At 41.3% G+C, this 24991-nt stretch overlaps 1 protein-coding gene across 1 annotated transcript in view; it reads left to right on the top strand.

Moving 5' to 3' along the window:
- Nucleotides 1–24991, top strand: part of LOC139376112 (TGF-beta receptor type-1-like) — an 87107-nt gene that overhangs the window by 1164 nt on the left and 60952 nt on the right. The gene's annotated exons all lie outside the window — the stretch shown is intronic.

The raw sequence follows: 24991 nt of genomic DNA, 5'->3' as shown, positions 1-24991 counted from the left end.
ACACAGTATCATTATCGCCATGTCTTATTCGAAAAACGTACAGGGACGGATTTGCGTTTATAAAGGATGGATAGATGTAGCCTAGAGATGAGATGAGTCAAGGTCATAGTTAATGAAGCCACAACGTTTTTAATCCAATTCGAGATGCAGTTTAGATAAAAGGGTAAATCCCATTCAGGGAGCACGCTTCTTGACACAAAGCATCCCATCTGTACGGGGAACGATGATGCGCTCCATGAGTCCACTCTGATAGGCAGAGCTGAAAGATGCTCATCCACACCCTCATACCTTCAATGTACAGAGCACAGCTTATTCTCCAGCACTAGCATCCCAGTGTAGGATCTCGGTATAGATGAGTGGAGGAGAGGAAAGCAGAGATATGATCAGAAACATGATCTAGTTTTCTGCTATAATGTCTAATTTCATCTATGTATGTCAGTGTACTATGCAGAGATGTGGATAGGTCTGTGAGTGATATTTTGGAAATGACATATAGGCTATATGTCATTTCTATAATGTCACTTACAAACCTATAGCCTACCATGGGGAATAAACCCTCAGAGCCATTCCACAATGTGTACAAACACCATTGTCACTTCAGAGTGATGGGGTTCTGTGAACCAATTGAAAATGTCACATCAAATCATTCAGCCAATGTTTAGGTAATTTGTCAACCAATAATTCACGTAAACAAAGTCTTTGAGTGAATGCTTTTTCTCCACATATTGAATAAAAACTCTCGGGCCAGCACTTAAATACATATACAGTGGGGCAAAAAAGTATTTAGTCAGCCACCAATTGTGCAAGTTTTCCCACTTAAAAATATGAGAGAGGCCTGTAATTTTCATCATAGGTACACTTCAACTATGACAGACAAGAAGAAAAAAAAATCCAGAAAAACACATTGTAGAATTTTTTAATGAATTTATTTGCATATTATGGTGGAAAATAAGTATTTGGTCAATAACAAAAGTTTCTCAGTACTTTGTTATATACCCTTTGTTGGCAATGACAGAGGTCAAACGTTTTCTGTACGTCTTCACACGATTTTCACACACTGTTGCTGGTATTTTGGCCCATTCCTCCATGCAGATCTCCTCTAGAGCAGTGATGTTTTGGGGCTGTTGCTGGGCAACATGGACTTTCAACTCCCTCCAAAGATTTTCTATGGGGTTGAGATCAGGAGACTGGCTAGACCACTCCAGGACCTTGAAATGGTTCTTACGAAGCCACTCCTTCGTTGCCTGGGCGGTGTGTTTGGAATCATTGTCATGCTGAAAGACCCAGCCACGTTTCATCTTCAATGCCCTTGCTGATGGTAGGCATTGTTACTTTGGTCCCAGCTCTCTGCAGGTCATTCATTAGGTCCCCCTGTGTGGTTCTGGGATTTTTGATCATTTTGACCCCACGGGGTGAGATCTTGCGTGGAGCCCCAGATCGTGTGAGATTATCAGTGGTCTTGTATGTCTTCCCTTTCCTAATAATTGCTCCCACAGTTGATGTCTTCAAACCAAGCTGCTTACCTACTGCAGATTCAGTCTTCCCAGCCTGGTGCAGGTCTACAATTTTGTTTCTGGTGTCCTTTGACAGCTCTTTGGTCTTGGCCATAGTGGAGTTTGGAGTGTGACTGTTTGAGGTTGTTGACAGGTGTCTTTTATATTGATAACAAGTTCAAACAGGTGCCATTAATACAGGTAATGAGTGGAGGACAGAGGAGCCTCTTAAAGAAGAAGTTACAGGTCTGTGAGAGGCAGAAATCTTGCTTGTTTGTAGGTGACCAAATACTTATTTTCCACCATAATATGCAAATAAATTCATAAAAAATCCTACAATGTGATTTTCTGGATTTTTTTCTTCTCGTCTGTCATAGTTGAAGTGTACCTATGATGAAAATTACAGGCTTCTCATCTTTTTAAGTGGGAGAACTTGCACAACTGGTGGCTGACTAAATACTTTTTTGCCCCACTGTACGTTCAAAAGTTTGGTCACTTAGAAATGTCATTGTTTTTGTCCATTTAACATCCAATTGATCAGAAATACAGTGTATACATTGTTAATGTTCTAAATGACTATTGTAGCTGGAAACGGCTGATTTCTTTATGGAATATCTACAGTTGAAGTCGGAAGTTTACATATACTTAGGTTGGAGTCAATAAAACTTGTTTTTCAACCACTCCAAATTTCTTGTTAATTGTTAACAAACTATAGTTTTGGCAAGTCGTTTAGGATATCTACTTTGCATGACACAAGTAATTTTTTCAACAGTTGTTTACAGAATTGTTTATAATTCACTGTATCACAATTCCAGTGGGTCAGAAGTTTACATGCACTAAGTTGACTGCCTTTAAACGGCTTGGAAAATTCCAGAAAATAATGTCATGTCTTTAGAAACTTCTGATAGGCTAATTGACATAATTTGAGTCAATTGGAGGTTTACCTGTGGATATACTTCAAGGCCTACCTTCAAACTCAGTGCCTCTTTGCTTGACATCATGGGAAAATCAAAAGAAATCAGCCAAGACCTCAGAAGAAAAATTGTAGACCTCCACAAGTCATGTTCATCATTGGGAGCCATTTCCAAACACTTGAAGGCACCACGTCCATCTGTACAAACAATAGTACGCAAGAATAAACACCATGGGGCCACGCAGCCGTCATTCCGCTCAGGAAGGAGACCCGTTCTGTCTCCTAGAGATGAACACCATCCCAACCGTGAAGAAGGGGGGTGGCATCATCATGTTCTGGGGGTGCTTTGCTGCAGGAGGGACTGGTGCACTTCACAAAATAGATGGCCTCATGAGGTAGGAAAATTATGTGGATATATTGAAGCAACATCTCAAGACATTAGTCAGTTAAAGCTTGGTTGCAAATGGGTCTTCCAAATGGACCATGACCCTAAGCATACTTCCATAGTTGTGGAAAATGGCTTAAGAACAACAAAGTCAAGGTATTGGAGTGGCCATCACAAAGCCCTGACCTCAATCCTATAGATATTTGTGGGCAGAACTGAAAAAGCGTGTGCGAGCAAGAAGGCCAAAACCTGACTCCGTTACACCAGCTCTGTCAAGAGGAATGAGCCAAAATTCACCCAACTTATTGTGGGAAGCTTGTGGAATGCTACCCGAAACATTTGACCCAAGTTAAACAAGTTAAAGGCAATGCTACCAAATACTAATTGAGTGTATGTAAACTTCTGACCCACTGGGAATGTGATGAAAGAAATAAAAATCTGAAATAAATCACTATTATTCTGACATTTCTTAAAATAAATTGGTGATCCGAACTGACCTAAGACAGGGAATTTTTACTAAGATTAAATGTCAGGAACCATCACTCCTGTGTTCCAGTGGCACATTGTTAGCTAATCCAAGTTTAGAATTTTCAAAGGCTAATTGATCATTAGAAAACCCTTTTGCAATTATGTTAGCACAACTGAAGACTGTTGTCCTGATTTTAAAGAAGCAATGAAACTGTCCTTCAGACTAGTTGAGTATCTGGAGCATCAGCATGTATGGGTTTGATTACAGGCTCAAAATGCCAGAAGCAAGGAACTTTTCTAATGAACTCATCAGTCTATTCTTGTTCTGAGAAATTAAGACTATTCCATGCAAGAAATTGCCAAGAAACCGAAGATCTCGTACAACGCTGTGTACTACTCCCTTCACAGAACAGCGCAAACTGGTTTTTAACCAGAATAGAAAGAGTGGGAGGCCCCGGTGCACAACTGAGCAAGAGGACAAGTACATTAGTGTCTAGTTTGAGAAACAGACGCCTCACAAGTCCTCACCTGGCAGCTTCATTAAATAGTACCCGCAAAACACCAGTCTCAACGTCAACAGTGAAGAGGCAACTCTGGGATGCTGTACTTCTAGGCCGACTTCCTCTGTCCAGTGTGTGTGCTTTTCTCCATCTTAATCTTTTTATTGGCAAATGTGAGAAGGCCTTTTCTTTGCAACTCTGCTTAGAAGGCCAGCATCCCGGAGTCGCCTCTTCACTGTTGACATTGAGACTGGTGTTTTGAGACATTGAGACTGGTACTATTTAATGAAGCTGCCAGTTGAGGACTTGTGAGGTGTCTGTTTCTCAAACTAGACACTAATGTACTAGTCCTCTTGCTCAGTTGTGCACTTGGGCCTCCCACTCTTTCTATTCTGGTTCTAGGCAGTTTGCGCTGCTCTGTGAAGGGAGCAGTCCACAGCGTTGTATGAGATCTTCAGTTTCTTAGCAATTTCTCACATGGAATAGCCTTCATTTCTCAGAACAATAATGGACTGAGTTTCAGAAGAAAGTTCTGTTTCTGGCCATTTTGAGCCTGTAATCGATCCAAAACATGCTGATGCTCCAGGTACTCAACTAATCTAAAGGCCAGTTGTATTGCTTCATTAAATCAGAAAAACTGTTTTCATCTGTGCTAACATAATTGCAAAAGGGTTTTCTAATGATCAATTAGCCTTTTTTAAAATGGATTAGCTAACACAATGTGCCATTGTAACACCGGAGTGATGGTTGTTGATAATGGGCCTCTGTACGCAATGTAGATATTCCATTAAAAATAATCAGTCGTTTCCAGCTACAATAGTCATTTACAACATTAACAATGTCTACACTGTATTTCTTATCAATATGATGTTATTTTAATGGACAAAGAAATGTGCTTTTCTTTCAGAAACAAGGACATTTAAGTGACCCCAAACTTTTGAAAGGTTGTATGTGTGTGTATGTATATATATATATATCACACACACACACACATCATAACATCAGCCTCAAGGACACATATTGGCCTCAAAGGCTTTGTTAGCCATCCAAAAAATTAAATATGTCAGCCACACAGCATTTACCCTCCTCTTGTGAATTGTATAGGCTGCCGTATCCTTGGCACATTGGTTATGAAATAAACTTAAGAAAATACCACTGCATCATATGTGTGAGTGCTGCTTTACATTAATTATTTAAGTGTTCAATGTCCTCGGTGACAGGAAATTGGTAAAGCCAAACCATAGGCTAGATGGAGATTCTATTTCCTATATGAGTGGGTGAAGCTTTGATTCAATGCAGGCACTAGGCAAATACAGACCACATAAAAAGCCTATCCCACTATCTGACATAAAGCAGCGCCCTGTCCCCACTGGTCAGACACTTCTTTAGCAGAGATATGGCAGTGATGTTTGGATTCTAGTAAAGAGGGCTGAATTGGCCTCCCGGGTGGCGCAGTGGTTAAGGGCGCTGTACTGCAGTGCCAGCTGTGCCATCAGAGACTCTGGGTTCGCGCCCAGGCTCTGTCGTAACCGGCCGCGACCGGGAGGTCCGTGGGGTGGCGCACAATTGGCCAAGCGTCGTCTGTGTTAGGGAGGGCTTGGCCGGTAGGGATGTCCTTGTCTCATCGCGCACCAGCGACTCTTGTGGCGGGCCGGGCGCAGTGCGCGCTAACCAAGGTTGCCAGGTGCACTGTGTTTCCTCCGACACATTGGTGCGGCTGGCTTCCGGGTTGGATGAGCGCTGTGTTAAGAAGCCGTGCGGCTTGGTTGTGTTGTGTATCGGAGGACGCATGACTTTCAACCTTCTTCTCTCCCGAGCCCGTACGGGAGTTGTAGCGATGAGACAAGATAGTAACTACTAAAAACAATTGGATACCACAAAATTGGGGTGAAAAAGGGGTAAAATTAAACAAAAAAAGGGATAGATTAGTAAATGTAATGTAGAAAGGGACACAGACTACCAGTGAAATGGGGGGGGTTTGGGGGGGAGTTCCATGAAATGGGGGGGGAGTTCCATGAAATTGGAGAGAAAAAGGGGTAAAAATTCAATAAAAAAAAGACCCTCTTTTTTTTTTTTTTGTTTTTGCTTTTTGTTGTTGAATTTTACCCCTTGTTCTCCCCAATTTCATGGAATTGCACAAACTATTAAGTGTAATGTGGAAAGGGACACAGGGTTTCTTCTCAGACTACCAGTGAAATGTAGTCTGAGAAGAAACCATGTGTCCCTTTCCACATTACATTTAATAATCTATCCCTGTATTGGATAAAACATTTTATCCCTGCAGCATACCACCCTGCATCCCACTGTTGGCTTGCCTCTGAAGCTGAGCATGGTTGGCCCCAAGATGGGTGACCAGATATTGCTAGAAGTGGTGTTGGAGGGCCAGTAGGAGGCTCTCTTTCCTCTGGTCTGAAAGTAGTGATTGGGGACATTTCCTGGTATAGTGTGCCGTCTTTCGGATGGGACGTTAAACGGGTGTCCCGATTCTGTGCTTAATAAAGATCCCATGGCACTTATCATAAGAGTAGGGGTGTTAACCTCAGTGTCCTGGCTGAATTCCCAAGCTGACCCTCATACCGTCATGGCCACCTAATCATCCACAGATTACCATTTGGCTCATTCATTCCCCCTTCTCTCCCCTGTAATTATTCCCCAGGTCGTTGCTGTAAATGAGTTCTGATAATTTAGTGTGTGTGTGTGTGTGTGTGTGTGTGTGTGTGTGTGTGGATAGTACCAGTCAAAAGTTTGGACACCTACTCATTCAAGTTTTTTTTAAATTTGTACTATTTTCTACATTGTAGAATAATAGTTAAGACATCACAACTATGAAATAACACATGGCATCATGTAGTAAATAAAAATATAGTTTATATTTTAGATTCTTCAAATTAGCCAACCTTTGCCTTGATGACAGCTTTGCACACTCTTGGCATTCTCTCAACCAGCTTCAAGAGCATGCACCTAGCATGCTTTTCCAACAGTCTTGGAGTTCCCACATGCTGAGCTCTTGTTGGTTTCTTTTCCTTCACTCTGCGGTCCAACTCATCCCAAACCATCTCAATTGGGTTGAGGTCAGGTGATTGTGGTGGCCAGGTCATTTCATGCAGCACTCCATTACTCACCTTCCTGGTCAAATAGCCCTTACACAGCCTGAAGGTGTGTTTTGGGTCATTGTTCTGTTGAAAAACAAATGATAGTTCCACTAAGCGCAAACCAGATGGGATGGTGTTTCACTGCAGAATACTGTGGTAGCCATGCTGGTTAAGTGTGCCTTGAATTCTAAATAAATCACTGACCGTGTCACCAACAAAGCACACCCACATCATCACACCTCCTTTTCCATGCTTAACGGTGGGACCCACACATGCGGAGATCATGCGTTCAACTACTCTGCATCTTGAAGACACGGCATATGGAACCAAAAATATCAAATTTGGTCGTAAGACCATTTCCAACGGTCTAATGTCCATTGTTCGTATTTCTTGGCCTAAGCAAGTATGTTCTTCGTATTGGTGTCCTTTAGTAGTAGTTTCTTTTCAGCAATTTAGTCATGAAGGCCTGATTCACGCAGTCTCCTCTGAACAGTTGATGTTGAGATGTCTTACTTGAGCTCTGAAGCATTTATTTGGGCTGCAATCTGAGGTGCAGTTAACGCTAATGAACTTCTCCTCTGCAGCAGCGGTAACCCTGGGTCTTACTTTTCTGTGGCGGTCCTCATGAGAACCAGTTTCATCATAGCACTTGATGGTTTTTGAGACTGCATTTGAAGAAACTTTCAAAGTTCTTAAAATTTTTCGTATTGACGGACCTTTATATCTAAATTTCTTAAGGTATAGGGAGGGGATGCTTGCGTCTCACTTGGCCAAAAGCCAGGGAAAATGCAGCGCGGCAAATTCAAATAAAATGATATAAAAATCTAACTTTTATTAAATCACACATGTAAGATACTAAATTAAAGCTACACTCGTTGTGAATCCAGCCAACATGTCAGATTTTAAAGGCTTTTCGGCAAAAGCATAAATACATTATTATTATCTGATGATAGCACAACAGTAAACCAAAGAGTAGCATATTTCAACCCTGCAGGTGCTACACAAAACGCAGAAATAAAATATAAAACATGCCTTACCTTTGACGAGCTTCTTTTGTTGGCACTCCAATATGTCCCATAAACATCACAATTGGTCCAAAATGTCCATTTATTTGGCGTGTTTGATCTAGAAAAAAACAGCTACCAATTTGTGCAACGTCACTACAAAATATCTCAAAAGTTGCCTGTAAATTTTGCCAAAACATTTCAAACTACCGTTGTAATACAACTTTAGGTATTTTTAAACGTTAATAATCGATCCAATTGAAGATGTGTTTATCTGTGTTCAATACAGGAAGACAACAAACCAACGCTACTTTTCAAGTCTTGCGCAACTCTCAACAGTGTTACCCAGTCCTAGATGGCCGTACTTCTTCATTGCACAAAGGAATAACCTCAACAAAATTCCAAAGACTGGTGACATCCAAAAATTCTGAAGGGTTAGTGCTCGGGGTTTTGCCTGCTACATAAGTTCTGTTATACTCACAGACATGATTCAAACAGTTTTAGAAACTTCAGCGTGTTTTCTATCCAAATCTACTAATAATATGCATATCTTATATTCTTAGCATGAGTAGCAGGAAGTTGAAATTGGGCACGCTATTTATCCAAAAGTGAAAATGCTGCCCCCTATACCTTAACTTCTTAACTTCTTGACTCACCCATCCCATTAGCGGGATCATTTTCATCAACATCCGCTGCGCACCAAATTCAAATTAAATTACTAAAAATATTAAATTTTCAGGAAATCACAAGTGCAATATAGCAAAACACAGGTTAGCTTGTTGTTAATCCACCTGGCGTCAGATTTCAATAAAGCTTTTCGGCGAAAGCATACCAAGCGTTTTATGTAAGAACATCTCTCTCGGTAAACAAAATATTACAAACAGCTAGCAGCCAAGTAGATTGGTCACGAAAGTCAGAAAAGCAATAAATTAAATCGCTTAACTTTGATCTTCGGATGTTTGCACTCATGACTCCCAGTTACACAAATGTTCCTTTTGTTCCATAAAGATTATTTTCTATCCAAAATACCTCCATTTGTTTGGCGCATTATGTTCAGAAATCCACAGGCTCGAGTGGGCAGACGAAAATTCCAAATAGTATCCGTAATGGTCGTAGAAACAAGTCAAGCGTTTTTTATTATCAATCCTCAGGTTGTTTTTACAATATATAATCGATAATATGTCAACCGGAATGTAGCTTCTTCCATAGGAGAGAGAGAGAAAATGGCTGTTGCGCATGAAAAACTCTCCTGGCACCCAGCCATCCACTGACGCGATGGGTTCTTTCTCACTCATTTTTCTAAATAAAAGCCTGAAACTATATCTAGACTGTTCACACCTTGAGGAAGCCATAGGAAAAGGAATCTGGTTGATATCCCTTTAAATGGAGGCAAGGCATCCAATGGAACAGAGAGCTTTCAGGAAAAACAGCACTTCCTTGTTGGATTTTCCTTAGGTTTTCGCCTGCAATATCACTTCCGTTATACTCCCAGACAATATTTTGATAGTTTTGGAAACTTTAGATCAGGGGTGTCAAAGTCAAATGGACGGAGGGCCAAATAAAAAAATCAGCTACAAGACGAGGGCCGGACTGTTCGAATGTTCATTGAAAAATTTTTAAATGACGCATATAGTCTAGTGAACCTAATTGAACCTACTGAAAACCTAACAAATATATTACAATATGATCAGATAAATAAAGCAATATTTTCTTATGGCTCTGTCAGTAATCTTTAATTTTCAACAGACACAAAAGACAAATTTCCTTTATATAAATATCCCCATAACATGAACATTAAATGAAAGAAACCGGTATTCAAGGCACCATCAGTAGACTATATTTTCTATTTTAGCAAAAGTGGGCTAAATTTACTTCAAAGAAAAAACAATAATAGCAATTTTCTATCATCCACTCAACTGAAATATTTTTAAAATATAATTGGATTGAAATACAAAAAAATAAAGTGCAAAAATCTATTAATCAAAAACAACACTTTGTTTAAGGAGAAGTAACATGCAGTGAAAACAAATATTAAATTTTAACTTTTAAACTTGAACTGAGTAAAAACTCTAAATATGTGATTGCACAGTAATGTTCACTTGTTTGAGGTTGAGGGTGATACTTGGTGGTGTCCCATCTTTTCCACAAGTTCATCAATGTTCGGGGTAAGGCTCTGAGCTGAAGAAATCCTCAGAATTGAGTGGAGGTGTTCAGCAGTAAGTCGACTTCTGTGTGATGTTTTGTTCAGGTTCATCAAAGAAAACAGTTGTTCACACAGGTATGTGCTGCCAAACATAGACAACGTTTGAGCAGCCTGGATGCGCAGCTGGGGCATTGTGCCGGGGAGGAAACGGGCGAACTCCGCAGCACCCACTGCCGCATATTTTGCCCTCAGTGCATCATTGCATTGGAGGTCAATCAACTCCATTTGGAGGTTTGGTGGTGAGCTTTCCACGTCAACAGCAAATGGGTTACCGAGCAGTTCCAACCTGCTTTTTTGTGCTTCAAAGTCAGCAAATCGGCGTCGAAAGTCAGCGGCAAGCATACCTATTTTATCAGCCAACTGTGTGCTCGGGAACGCACTGGTAGAGAGCTTCTCTTTGGTCTGGCAGCTGGGAAAGTGGCTCAAATTTTCTTTCCGCATCTGCGTCTCCCACAGAGTCAGTTTGGTTTTAAATGCCTTCACTGTACTGTACATATCAGAGATGACACGATCCCGACCCTGCAGCTGCAAGTTTATTGCATTCAGATGACTCGTAATGTCACACAGAAAAGCCATTTCACACAGAAACATTTCGTCTCGGAGTTGTGTTGTGTCTTTCCCTTTGCTGTCCAAGAACAGACAAATCTCCTCACGAAGCTCGAAACATCTTTGAAGCACCTTTCCCTGGCTTAGCCATCGCACCTCTGTGTGATAAGGCAAATCACCATGCTCCGTTTCTAACTCCGTCAGAAATGCCTTGAACTGGCGGTGATTCAAACCTTTGGCTCTGATAAAGTTAACTGTGCGCGTGATGATGCTCATTACATGCTCCATTTTCAAGGCTTTACCGCACAACGCTTCCTGGTGTATGATACAATGATAAGCTGTCAGCTCACCTGTCGCGTTTTCCTCTTGCATCTTTTCCCGTATCTTCGCCACCAGTCCGCTCCTGTGTCCACACATCGCAGGTGCTCCGTCGGTTGTCAAACCCACGAGTTTTTCCCAAGGCAGCTCCATCTCATTTACACATCTTGACACCTCTTCATACAAATCATGCCCCGTAGTTGTGCCATGCATAGGACGTAAAGCCAAAAACTCCTCTGTCACGCTTAGGTTGGAGTCCACTCCGCGGATGAAAATTGACAACTGGGCAATGTCAGAAATGTCGGTGCTCTCATCCACAGCCAAGGAATATGCAATAAAATCTTTTCCCTTTTTCACAAGCTGCTCTTTTAGATTGATGGACAACTGGTCTACTCTCTCGGCAATGGTGTTTCTGCTCAGACTCACATTTAAAAAGAGTTGCCTTTTTTCTGGGCAAACTTCGTCACAAACTTTAATCATGCAGTTTTTGATGAAATCCCCCTCCGTAAATGGCCGGGCTGATTTAGCGATCTCTTCTGCCAAAATAAAACTGGCCTTGACAGCAGCCTGGCCTTGTGATTTGGCTTTTTTGAACAGAGCCTGTCGAGATTTGAGGCCTCGTTTTAATTCCTCTGCCTTTTGTAGCCTTTGTTCCATGTCCATATTCTTGTTTTTGTCCGCGTGTTTCGTTTCATAATGTCGTCTCAGATTATACTCTTTCAGTACCGCCACACTTTCTCCACACAGAAGACACACAGGTTTTCCAGCTACCTTCGTGAACATATACTCCGACTCCCACCTTGTTTGAAACCCCCGGTTCTCAGTATCCACCTTCCGTTTTGCCATTTTTGATGGGTATCTGAAAGTTAATTTTACTGTGATGCTGACGACTGCTGTGCCAATAAATATTGAAATGAAGCAGCCTACTGCTCGGTGCGTCACCTTTGCATTGTGGGAAATGTAGTATTGGTGCGTGTAAAAGATCTGCGGGCTGCCGGCTTGCTGCGGGCCGGTTCTAATAATAAATCAAGATCATCCCAGGGGCCGTAAAAAAGCTTCTTGCGGGCCGGATGTGGCCCGCGGGCCTTGACTCTGACATATGTGCTTTAGATTGTTTTCTTTCCTAATCTGACAATTATATGCATATTCTAGTTTCTGGGCCTGAGAAATAGGCAGTTTCAAATTGGTAAATTTTTTTGTTGCCAAAAACGAAAATACTGCCCCCTACACTCAACAAGTTTTAAAGTAATGGACTGTAATTTCTCTTTGCTTATTTAAGCTATTCTTGTAATATAATAATATGGACTTGGTCTTTTACCAAATAGAGCTACCGCCCCTACCTTGTCACAATACAACTGATTGGCTCAAATGCGTTCAGAAAGAAGTTCCAGAAATGTTACTTTTCTCAAGGCACACCTGTTAATTGAAATGTTTAACACTTTTTTGGGTTACTACATGATTCCATATGGGTTATTTCCTAGTTTTGAGGTCTTCACTGTTATTCTTCAATGCAGAAAATAGTAAAATATAAAGAAAAACCCTGGAATGACTAGGTGTCAACTTGACTGGTACTGTATAAATATATACACTGCTCAAAAAAATAAAGGGAACACTTAAACAACACAATGTAACTCCAAGTCAATCACACTTCTGTGAAATCAAACTGTCCACTTAGGAAGCAACACTGATTGACAATACATTTCACATGCTGTTGTGCAAATGGAATAGACAACAGGTGGAAATTATAGGCAATTAGCAAGACACCCCCAATAAAGGAGTGGTTCTGCAGGTGGTGACCACAGACCACTTCTCAGTTCCTATGCTTCCTGGCTGATGTTTTGGTCACTTTTGAATGCTGGCGGTGCTTTCACTCTAGTGGTAGCATGAGACGGAGTCTACAAACAACACAAGTGGCTCAGGTAGTGCAGCTCATCCAGGATGGCACATCAATGCGAGCTGTGGCAAGAAGGTTTGCTGTGTCTGTCAGCGTAGTGTCCAGAGCATGGAGGCGCTACCAGGAGACAGGCCAGTACATCAGGAGACGCGGAGGAGGCCGTAGGAGGGCAACAACCCAGCAGCAGGACCGCTACCTCCACCTTTGTGCAAGGAGAAGCAGGAGGAGCACTGCCAGAGCCCTGCAAAATGACCTCCAGCAGGCCACAAATTTATTTTAGTATTTTTTTATTTTACCTTTATTTAACCAGGCAAGTCAGTTAAGAACAAATTCTTATTTTCAATGACGGCCTAGGAACAGTGGGTTAACTGCCTGTTCAGGGGCAGAATGACAGATTTGTACCTTGTCAGCTCGGGGGTTTGAACTCGCAACCTTCCGGTTACTAGTCCAACGCTCTAACCACTAGGCTACCCTGTAGCAGACACGTCCATGTGTCTGCTCAAATGGTCAGAAACAGACTCCATGAGGGTGGTATGAGGGCCCGACGTCCACAGGTGGGGGTTGTGCTTACAGCCCAACACCGTGCAGGACGTTTGGCATTTGCCAGAGAACACCAAGATTGGCAACTTCGCCACTGGCGGACTGTGCTCTTCACAGATGAAAGCAGGTTCACACTGAGCACATGTGACAGAGTGAGAGAGTCTGGAGACGCCGTGGAGAACGTTCTGCTGCCTGCAACATCCTCCAGCATGACCGGTTTGGCGGTGGGTCAGTCATGGTGTGTGGTGGCATTTCTTTGAGGGGCCCCACAGCCCTCCAGCCCACCATCGACTTATGGGTCCTGATCGAAAGTATTCACCATATACGCAAAAAGGTTCCATTTGGGACGCAAACATAGTTTGTCAGCTGGATACATATTTCATCATGTTATTCATCATTATTCATAACAGTGTTGACTGTGAATCGAGACCGTCTGGGCGCTACCAACAACTAATGTGAACTAACTCACTTTTTTACATTGTACAATTTACCTTATTTTAGTGCCCAAAAAACATAATACTGCCAGATCAACTGTAATATCAATACCATTGTAAAGTGCAAGTTCTCCCCTTTCCAACAAAATCAATGACGAGACCTTCATGATGCCCATCTCTGCATGATTCAAGAAGGCAATGAGCTCCGTCGGGTCTTTAAAAAAAAAAATGGCGGGTGGGGAAGCAAAGCCTATTGCGTGATAGTGAGAAGGAGAGATGTCGTGTGGGGAAACGTCTTTTTTTTCACTCGATCTGTCCAACTTATCACCTTATCGCCTCTAAAATGTAAATAAAACACTATTAAGAGTTTATATAATGTGTCATTACATACCTATTTGAAGGTTTGTGTCACATTTCAATCACTTTAGCACTGCCCTAACAATCTGATCTTCAGAAGAAAACAGCGGCTTTTGAGAGTCACGATAGCTTGCAGTGATGACGCAAAAACATTACTAGGTATCCCCCCTTACCCTGTCCCTTTCTTGTTTTTAAACAGTGAGAGAAGTGCTACGCCTGGTGACAGAATTAGTTGCTTTATGTGTGCTGTACGTTACGACATGACACGATGCGACGTACAGCGTTTTTAAAAAACTTTTCTCCAATACTATAGAGCCATTACCATGTCAATCAACGCTTGAATAGAAACGTAGTTCACACCCCAGATTTTGATGTCAACACAGTTGCAACAGTCCCATTAGTTTTCTTTGCAACCTCGTGGTTGCGCACATTTGTATGGAATGGGGTTAGCGTACCTTAGGCCTATAAGAAGTTAAACTGACAAATGTTATCGAGTTTTACATGTTCACACTAGTGTACAAGTACCTTACCCCTCCTTGACAATATGGTGTACAAGGACAGGAGGAACATGTAGGCCTACATAATCTATTGTTGACATTTTTGGATTCCACAGTCACATAACTAAAATAACATTTTACCCTTGAGCAAAGCAATTTATATGAATTGAATACTGATGAATTTATATGAATTAATTCTGGAGCAGATAATGTTCTTTCGAGACTCCGACAACACAATTGGCTTCCTCAAATGCAATGACTGAGCTAGAAGCAAAACAATAATACTTATGAAGCCATTATTTTCTACAGAAACTACTGTCCAAGGGTGGTCTAACTTTTTGGCTTGAGGACAGGGCTCCAGACTCAAATTTTCCCGTGTTGGCACTGGTGCCACAAACTTTTTTTTCGGTGGGTGGCGACAGCCCAATATTTGGTGTCACACAGCAATAGACTACATTTGAGTAATCTTTCAAAAGGAGGAGTTAAACTGGAGAATGTGTTTTTTTTTTGTTGGTTTTCACACAATTTAAAATCAGTGTAGTTATCACAAAGCTACCACTAACAGGTCATGATCATCATAAAGGGAAATACAAATTAAACCAATACCTAACGAAACAATGCTGTAATGTTAGGAGGAGAAAAGGGCAAATATTTTAGCTACTTTATTAACCTCTTCCAGCTACCTCTACTTTTTTCAATTTCCACCTGAAGACATACCCAAATCTAACTGCCTGTAGCTCAGGACCAAGGATATGCATATTCTTGGTTTCATTTGAAAGAAAACACTCTGAAATTTGTGTACATGTGAATGTAGGAGAATATAACACAATATATCTGGTTTAGATAATACAAGGAAAAAAACATGTTTTTTTCATTTTTATTGTTGTATCATCTTTAAAATGAACAAGAAAAAACAGCCATTCAGATAGGATGGGGACAATTTCAGTGAAAAATATAAGAGGGCAACAGTACTTGTGCAAAGTTTCAGAATGATAACTTCCTAAATGAGTGTGCTACATGACATTTATCAGGAAGTCACCCAGGTGTCCCACACACGTAGCCCAAATGTACCCAAGTGGCCAAATTGGTGAAGTTATACATTTTGAATGGAATAGCAAAATGGTATTCTAACCCCCCCCCCCCCCCCAAATAACACTTTCAATATTTGGAAGACCCTCGGTCACAATATTGTGCTGCTGATGCCAGGTGCCATAGCAGTTTCGTTCTGCTGTAAAGCTGAGGGTCACCAAGCATGTGGTGCAGGTGTTGGGGGACTTCATTTTGCAAAGAACACAGCGACGCCTCCATGCTGTGCCCTTTTGGCCCTGAGGCACATCCATACCTGCAGAAATAAATTTGGGCAGATGAACACCACTTGTGGCAGGAGCTGGATGAACCAGCTTCAGTGGGGGATGGACACCTTGGCACTGGAGGCTCCCATTCGGAGTCAGGGTTACTGTGAAAGAAAATGATCAGTTAGAATAGTTTCACATATGAGCCCTGTATCAACAGGTATAATAAACAGATGTATATAGAGGACAGGGAACATAAGGTTGAATATATTATTATAGACCTGCTAGATCTACTGTCTCATTTATATTATGACAGACCAGCTAGATCTACTGTCTTTATTATATTACAACAGATCAGCTGTATCTACTGTATCCATTTCACTTTGGCCATTGTTGTGGGCCTGCCCTCCCCTCAACAGCCTCACATAGGCTATTTCATGTGGGGTGGGGCGGCAGACACACTCATCTCACATTTCATTACATTACATTTTTATATATTGCTACTAAAAAAAATTAAAATCACAAATAATATTTATATTATTAATTTCAAACAACGGCATTAGCATGAGAAGAACTTACCAGTCCAAAACGATGTCCTCTCCGTTCAAAAAATATTTCTCCATTTGGGAATCGCTAAATGAATCGTCCAACAATCTCTCACTTTCCCGATCAATTTCTTCTAAAATTGTGTGTACATCTGTATATCTAGACTTAGATTTAGCTTTCCCTGACTTAGTCGCCATACTGATTGATATATAAACAGCTGAAGATGCGCTTTACCAAAACAATGCTGTGCGTAACATGCGTGGCTCCTTCCGGTATGAAACTTCATTGGCGAATGACCCTCTTTACGCCGGAGTTTACTACATGGGTTGGCCATCCAACACAAACATTATATATTGCCGTTTACCTCAGCTCATTGGCGATCTACCCAGCTAGATTTCAAGACGATCAGTGGTCATTGGGTTAAAATACAGTCAATCAACGAAACAGCGGTCATATCATTGGTGCACAATGATGTCATTACTTGTCTTCAAATCGGTTTCTTTCAGTCAATACATCCCGCGAAATGACCCATCAGGTTTGGTTGTGTTACAAACAAACCAGTTGATTGCAATGAAACCAAACATGACTGGAAAAGTCACGTTTAGTGTGTGTATTTACATCGAATGTGTCGTCGAAAATGGAATGAGACGGAATTCACGACACAAGCGGTTCACAAAATGTTTCGTGTTAGGCTATAAAAATTGATTTTATCAAACAAAAGACCATTCATTGTGTAACAATGAGCATTGGCATTGCAAACAGAGGAAGATCGTCAAAGGTAAACAACTTATTTTATTGCAATGTTACGCCTGTGCTGGTTGAAATAGTTTTGGGCTTTGTTTTGGGCTTTGTTCTCAGATAATCGCGTCGTATTCTTTCGCAGTAAATCCTTCTTTAAATCTGACAACGCAGTTGGATTAGCAAGAGTCTAGGCTTTCGACCCATGTGAGACACTTGTATTTTCATGAATGTCTAATATGACTATTTTTGTAGCGATCACCTTATGTTGTCGAATTTAATCCCGCTAACGGGTTCGGTGCGCAGAGAGGTTAACCGGAGCTGTAATACACGAGGGAGTGTGAGAGGCTCAAAGCAGAGCAGCAACTCAAAAGTGAGTGACAAGGGGAGCAGGGAAGGGGGTGAGAGATGGTAACCAAGTCAACTTGCGCTGGTAGACAAACTTATTTCTAGTTATTGATCATCTCATCTGATGACATGGTTCCTGTCTTGACTGCATTAAACCGAGAGAAGCTAGGTAACTAGCAAATGTTAGCCAGGCTTATTGAGACTACATAACTTGAACTGGGTGCTTTTTCCCCATTCTGAATCCTACAGTAAATAACAACTCCATTCAGATGATTAAGTTGCAGCCTACCTGTTGGCTCTAGCCTGTCCTCATTTGACTTTTAGTTCTGTCATTTTAATTCCATCTTCCATTTGATTAGCCTAGATGTCTCCTAATAACTTGCCACACGGAGACCCTAGCTCTATGACTAGCCTAGTGCTGGTTTGATGACTTATGATTTGAAAAAAACAACACGCCTCTCTCGTGAAAGCAAGAACGCCAGCAGCATAAATTAGAAAATATCTGTGCGATGTAGACCATCTGCATTGTGAATTCACTTGGAATTTTATGAATTTTTCTTATCGTTTAACGGAAAACCGATAGCAAAATGGCCATTTTAAATGTTAAGATTATAATTTATTTTGTCACATCCCTAGTAAAATCGACATATTTTCATTAGGAATGTAGTGGAATTGTTAAATAAATAGTAAATAAATAATTACTTCACAAAGTAGTACTTCAAAGTATTTGTACTTAGTTATTTTACACCACTGGCTGTTTGTGGTTTTTCAGAGCACTTCAATTTCTATGATTTGCAATAAATGAGTGTGTGCCAATTGTGTTCCAGCTCCAAAATCAATCTAGGTTTGTCTTAAATTAGGCAATCTGTGTACTAGCATCAGCTAGTCAGAGTAAGCTCACACATACTGAATTACTCTGAGGTCCCTAAAGTCATGAATGGGCAGAGAACAGGTCACGATCAGAGCGGTCACCCGAGACATCTGCTTTAGTCGGGGCTCGCCTCTCTCTCTCACACACACACACACACACACACACACACACACACACACACACACACACACACACACACACACACCTTTTGAGGACAAAAGAGCTGCAATCAGGGGGATGGAGCAAAGCAGCAGGGCAAAGCTGGGACCTGACTACGGAGATGACTGTAGAGCGGTCAACTATAGCGTTAGTTAGTGCTAGTCGGCTGTACCTGGAGAAAAACTAGTATTTTTCATCCTGTAACTTGTTCGCCATCTTCTTTTTAAATAATGAGTCAACATGTTAACACTTATTTCCATGACTGATCATAACTAATTTTCTTGTGCTCTCTCTCGTATCTCTGCAGCAGACATGTAGTGAGCATTATGTTTGGAACATCAAATCGCAATACCTGTAGACTCACCATACATATCACATCGGCACCTTAGTATCGTGGTAATATCGTATCGTGAGGTCCTTGGCAATTTCCAGCCCTAGTCATCAGTGTGGATGGGTATTCTTGATTGTCACCTCTGAATCAAAGATAATGGCGTTTGGAGGTTAGGACTTGAGGGTATAGGTTGGTATGTCCTTTGTTAGAAGACAGGAATAGACTGGTTGGTTGTTTAGCAACAAAACCGACGCGTGCGCAACTGTGGCAAAACAGACGGTTGGCTTAGATTGACAACATGTAAACATTTGTCTCCAATGTTTATTGAAAACATTAAATACATTTGCACAATGAGCACTTGTTGTCTCTCAAATACATCGCTACAGTTGTTGGTTTGCTAACTAGCTGTTTTATTTTTTTTGCCTTATTAGAATAGACATGACATCAGTCAAAACACCTCTAATCAAGACATAAGACAAGACGTAGGTGGTTAATTTCAAGATTAAACGAGCCACCTACGATTCCCTACATGGCAGCTTGTCATTGTTGGTAGATCCCAGCCATCTGTCCCATTTGAAGCGTACACATTTGTTTTCGTGACGTTGTCAGCCAACCCATCTAATGTGGGCTGTTTTTTGAAGAGTAAAGTAAATGGGATTTTTTGATACTAGGCAGGTCGGATGCTCCCTCATGTCCTGTCTATATTCCCCTCCCCCTCTAGATCCCTGACTGACCCGTGGCCCTGTTGAAAAGAGTTCCTCTCTCCCCGGGGACGAGGGGTGACAAAAAAATACCAGCGAGTCTTAAACCCCCTCAGCTTGTAGTTCAGTGGCATTATGGTGTGCGTGTGAGAAAGGGGACTCAGGATGCAGTGTAAGGCAATGAAATTAACATATATTACACACGTAGGTTACTCAGAGCTGTGTTTCCCCTATATTTATTCAGCAGCGTTAGCCCACCGTAGGGCTGGGCGATATATCAGATTAATTTCAATGTATGTTTTTGCGCGATATTACAAATGCCAATATCGCAAGAATCAAAGTTTTGTTATTTCTGTTCTTATGAGTGTTTATGTCCGCTTGTTCTCTGTTGTATTATTGGTCTCGTCTCTTTCGCTCCTCGGTACTGTGTGTATTTTACCATTTACACCAGAGATCTGTATATAATGGTGAGATGCACGTCTCCGCCCTAACAAAGGGAGTCGTTGTCCCAAATGCGGGAAGGCAGGCAACATGCTTAGGTCAAAAATAGGCCCATAGAAATGCATTGGCCTTTGTTATCCTCTATGGTTTACACACACACCAAGCCTCTGCCTTTCACGCCAACAAAGTTGAGAGATCTCATCTTTCTCTCTGACAAGCAGTTTCAACTTGCTATTTGAGGTTTGGTCCAACAGTATCAGCCATATGAACACAAACACATTGAGACATTATTTTACTGTAATAGAGAAGTTCACTTTTCTAACAATATCCTTTTAATGTTTCAACTACTTAAATTGCATGCAGAGCAGACACTACAAAAACGAGAGTATTAATGAACATTGATTCTGGAAAATGGCTCTGAGAAATAAAGTTGTCCACTTGATTTCAGCATCTGAACAAAGTGGACAGACTAACATGCTTTTCAAAAAGTTGGAGACAGAGTAACAATTCAACTGTTCAACCTTGTTAGCTAGCAAATACACTGAACAAGAATATAAACCAGTCAGTCTCCTTTGCATAGAGTTAATTGTGGCCTGTGAAATGTTGTCCCACTCCTCTTCAATGGCTTTGTAAAGTTGCTGGATATTGGCGGTAACTGGAACACTCTGTTGTACACATCAATCCAGAGCATCCCAAACATGTTCAATGGGTGACATTAGGGCTGGGCAATAAATCAATATCAATAATTATCGAGGTAATTACTTCCCTCAATGATGATATAAAAACATTTAGATTCATTTTCGATAATGCCGATATAGAATCATTAGGTACAGCAGTCCATTTCACCTCTGACGCAGCAGGAACATGCGTAGAAGTGACAATGTGCACATGGAGAGGTATACGCCCACTAAACACTTAGCACCTCGAGTGATGGAGTAGCTACTATTAACCACGAAAATGAGTGATGTAGGCAGTGGCAGTGATAGCCATGGAGAAGGAGCAGAAATTACAAACAATTACAACAACGAAATTATTGATAAAAACGGTTAAAACTGCTTCAGTAATTTGGAAGTGGTTTGGCTTTTTGAAGTCCGACAAAGAACAGAGCAATGTTCGGTGCAAATTGTGCTGTAGACCGGTGACTACGAAGTCTGGTAATACGATAAACCTTTTTCAACATCTGAAGCGAAATCACTCTTTGGAACATGCAGGAAGTTTGAGTTTGCGCCACGGTATTGATCAACGTCCGTCAAGCACCAGATAAACTAGGGATGTTTGCCTGACGCAGTCAACACTAAAAGCGTTTATGCCCTACAAACAAACATCGAAAAGACAAAGACATGACAAATGCTATTATGCATTGCATTGCTAAGGACATGCTACCAATTAGCACAGTCAAAGGAAGGTTTCAAGAGGCTTATCATTTTAATTGACCCCAGGTACGTGCTCCCTGGCCACAAACATGGAACAATTTTCCCTTATGCCTTGTTCAGGGGTAGAACAACATATATTTTTACCTTGTCAGCTCGGGGATTCGATCTAGCAACCTTTTGGTTACTGGCCAGATATGCACCTTTTTAAACATTATTTGATTAATATTGTGATAATTATCATTATCGAGTGAAAAAAATATATATAGATATCGTGATAATCTATTTGCCATATCGCCCAGCCCTAGGTGACATGTCTGGTGAGAATGCAGGCCATGGAAGAACTGGGATATTTTCAGCTTCCAGGAATTGTGTATTGATCCTTACGACATGGGGCCGTGCATTATCTTGCTGAAACATGAGGTGATGGCGGCGGATGAATGGCACGGCAATGGGCCTCAGGATCTCTTCATGGTATCTCTGTGCATTCAAATTGCAATCAATAAAATTAAATTGTGTTCGTTGTGGCTGAAGCTTATGTCTGCCAATACCTTAACCCCATCGCCACCATGGGGCAGTCTGTTCCCAATGTTGAAATCGGCAAACCACTCATCTACACGCCATACACATGGTCTGCGGTTGTGAGGCCGGTTGGAAGTACTGCCATATTCTTTAAATCAACGTTGGAGGTGGCTTATAGTAGATAAATTAACATTCAATTCTCTGGCAACAGCTCTGGTGGAAATTCCTGCCCCTCAACTTGAGACATCTGTGGTATTGTGTTGTGACAAAACTCTACATTTTAGTGGCCTTTTATTATCCCCAGCACAAGGTGCACCTGTGTAATGATCATGCTGTTCAACCAGCTTCTTGATATGCCACACCTGTCAGGTGGATGGATTAATTTGGCAAAGAAAATATGCTCCCTAATCGGGATGTGCACAAAATTGGAGAGAAATAAGCTTATTGTGCATATGGAACATTTCTGAGATCTTTAATTTCAGCTCATGAAACATGGGACCAACACTTTTACATGTTGCGTTTTATATTTTTGTTCCGTGTATATCCAAGTTGGTTTAACTTGAAATATAAAGATTAGCTGGCTAGTCACTAGCACGTGGGCTTGAGAGATTGATGGGACCTATGTTCATTTTCTATAGCCTAATGCCTGCTACAAAAAGTTTCATTATTAGTGAATGTGCATTATGCATGGTTCTAGTTAAATTTGTAACTACAAAGGGCCTTTTCATTGAAATACTTGAAAGCCAGATCGTGATTATTGCAAATAAAAGCAGGATAAACTATTTTGATTAAATAATTTGTGGGTTTTATGGTTGTGGAAGGCTTAGCTTTAGCCTAGGTATAACTTCACAAGCCCTGAAATCATTAGATTATTGCTTACTGTTTGAAATGCAGTGTCCTTTTAATTGTACAACAATTATTATTTTGTGAATTACTTTTTTTTAAATTGAGATGTGAATCGCCCTTAAGTTAGAAAAGAAATGGATGATTTTTAGGCCGTATCGCCCATCGCCTCTAAATTGTCGCCACCGCTTCAAAAAATATGCTGTAATTGTTTAAATATATTTTCCTGCCAAGACGCACTTTCAAATGGATACATTATATTTTATACTCCATTTAAATGGAAATAAATGTTGTGACGTCGGCAAACAAATACAAATATATTATATGCAGAAAGTTAGTACACAAGTCAGACATTTATATATTCAAAGCCTCTGCTGCCTAGTCGCTGGCTCAGTGACGAAGTCTGTGAACAGCTAGCATGTCATTGCTACCCTTGCCACCACTGCTGATTAAAATCCAGGGGTAAATACTGCTTAGAGGATAAAGAAAATGTCGCTCTCTGCCTTGCTTTTGTCCTCTGTCCTTAGTGTGACTATGTCCCTGAAGTGCACACTTGGGCCTGATAGTTGCCTTTTCCAGCCAGGCCATTGACTGAGAGCTGCTGAGGCAACAGGGTCCTTCGCTCTGTAGGCCCTACCTCTACCCTCAGCTGATGGATATGTCTTGCATAGCTCTCCTTTCTCTCCCTCTCTACCTCTCCTATTTCAACTCCATAATTTCTTCTGGCTGTGTGCTTAAACCCAGGCATTTCTATCTGTCTGTCTGCTCTAACCTGTTGCTGCCGTCGGCATTCACTTTTCCTCTCTAAAAGCCTTTTCGTAAGTTCTGGGCTGTTAAATAATGATACGTTTGTGGCTGCTTTATATTTTCCTATTTCACACATGTACACGTGTAAATTGGAAAGGTTATTATTATTTTTTTAACCTTTTTACGTATCCCAACTCTCCCGGAGATCCCTTTTGGAGAGTGGGATCATGGCCAGGGTATGCCATTATCAACAGCGAAGCTGGCACAGTAAGGATTAAGAGCCTTGCTCAATGGCACATCGGCAGATGTAACTGCCTTAGCGGACTCCGCCGCCAGTTTGTGATTGTATTTATGGGCTTTTAATACTGGTATAAAAGGGATTGTTTTTTTTAGGAATCCTGCTGTTTAGGAATCCTGCTGGGTTTATGCTAGTTACAAGGTTTTGTTCATTGTGTGTATTGGAGTATTTTTAGTAGCTGTAGAAGTCATCATGTTCCAGTGGGGCTGTCAATCATCCTCTAGCTTCTGGAAGGTTCCATTCCTGCATCCCAGCAGGCCTTGCTCTCTCTGGCTAGGGGACAGGGTAGTGGGTACACAGAAACCTGTGTCGGGCGATGCCAGTGTTGCAGCCAACGGTGCTGATGGTCTGATACTGTTAGTCCTTAGGGCTGCTGTTGGTCAGTCAAACCATGCAGCACCCCCCCAGGAGCACTGAGTAGGCCCATCCTCCCCCCACAGCCTCGGGTATGCATCCAGAATATGAGAAGGGAGAGAACGAGAGATGGAGAGAGATTTGAGACAGTCAAGGCTACTGTCTGAGGGGAACGGAACAGGCAATCATCCGCTCCTCTCATTCCCTTTAGCTCTCCAAGGTCTCTTCTGCTGAGCACGGTATTACAGTGGCCATACTGATGAGCTTTTCCAACGAGTGCTATGAATACACCTCTATAAGAGAACTGTTTTTGTTTATTTGTCCTGTTCTTTATTTGGTTGTCTCTATTCTGCTGTGTTCTCCTCATGACTTCAAGGTCAGGTTGTGTAACCTGCACACAGCCTCCGTATAGTGCCCAGTACATATTTTCTCTCTAGATTGTAAAAGTATAGTTCTGCCTTGGATTTGTTTATTTTCATTCCATCAATTGCTGATAACATTTGTCAATTGTTTGGCCGATAGCCTGTTGGTTAACCGAGATTCTTTTAGTCGAGCCGTGGCAAATATACAGTGTATATACAGAATATGAGAGATGGCGCCGGAGGAGATGGCTGCTGTTTTACGGGCTCCTAACCAATTGTGCTATTTTTTTTGTTTTTTCGCCTTATTTGTGACTTATTTTGTACATAATGTTTCTACCACTGTCTCTTATGACCGAAAAGAGCTTCTGGATATCAGGAAAACGATTACTGGACAAAGATTTTTTTTCTTTAACGAGTCGGACAC

Source organism: Oncorhynchus clarkii, chromosome 20 (assembly GCF_045791955.1).
Source record: "Oncorhynchus clarkii lewisi isolate Uvic-CL-2024 chromosome 20, UVic_Ocla_1.0, whole genome shotgun sequence".
Taxonomy (NCBI): domain Eukaryota; kingdom Metazoa; phylum Chordata; class Actinopteri; order Salmoniformes; family Salmonidae; genus Oncorhynchus; species Oncorhynchus clarkii.
The sequence above is the reverse complement of the archived record's forward strand: the minus strand, read 5'-3'. Positions and strand labels throughout refer to the sequence as shown.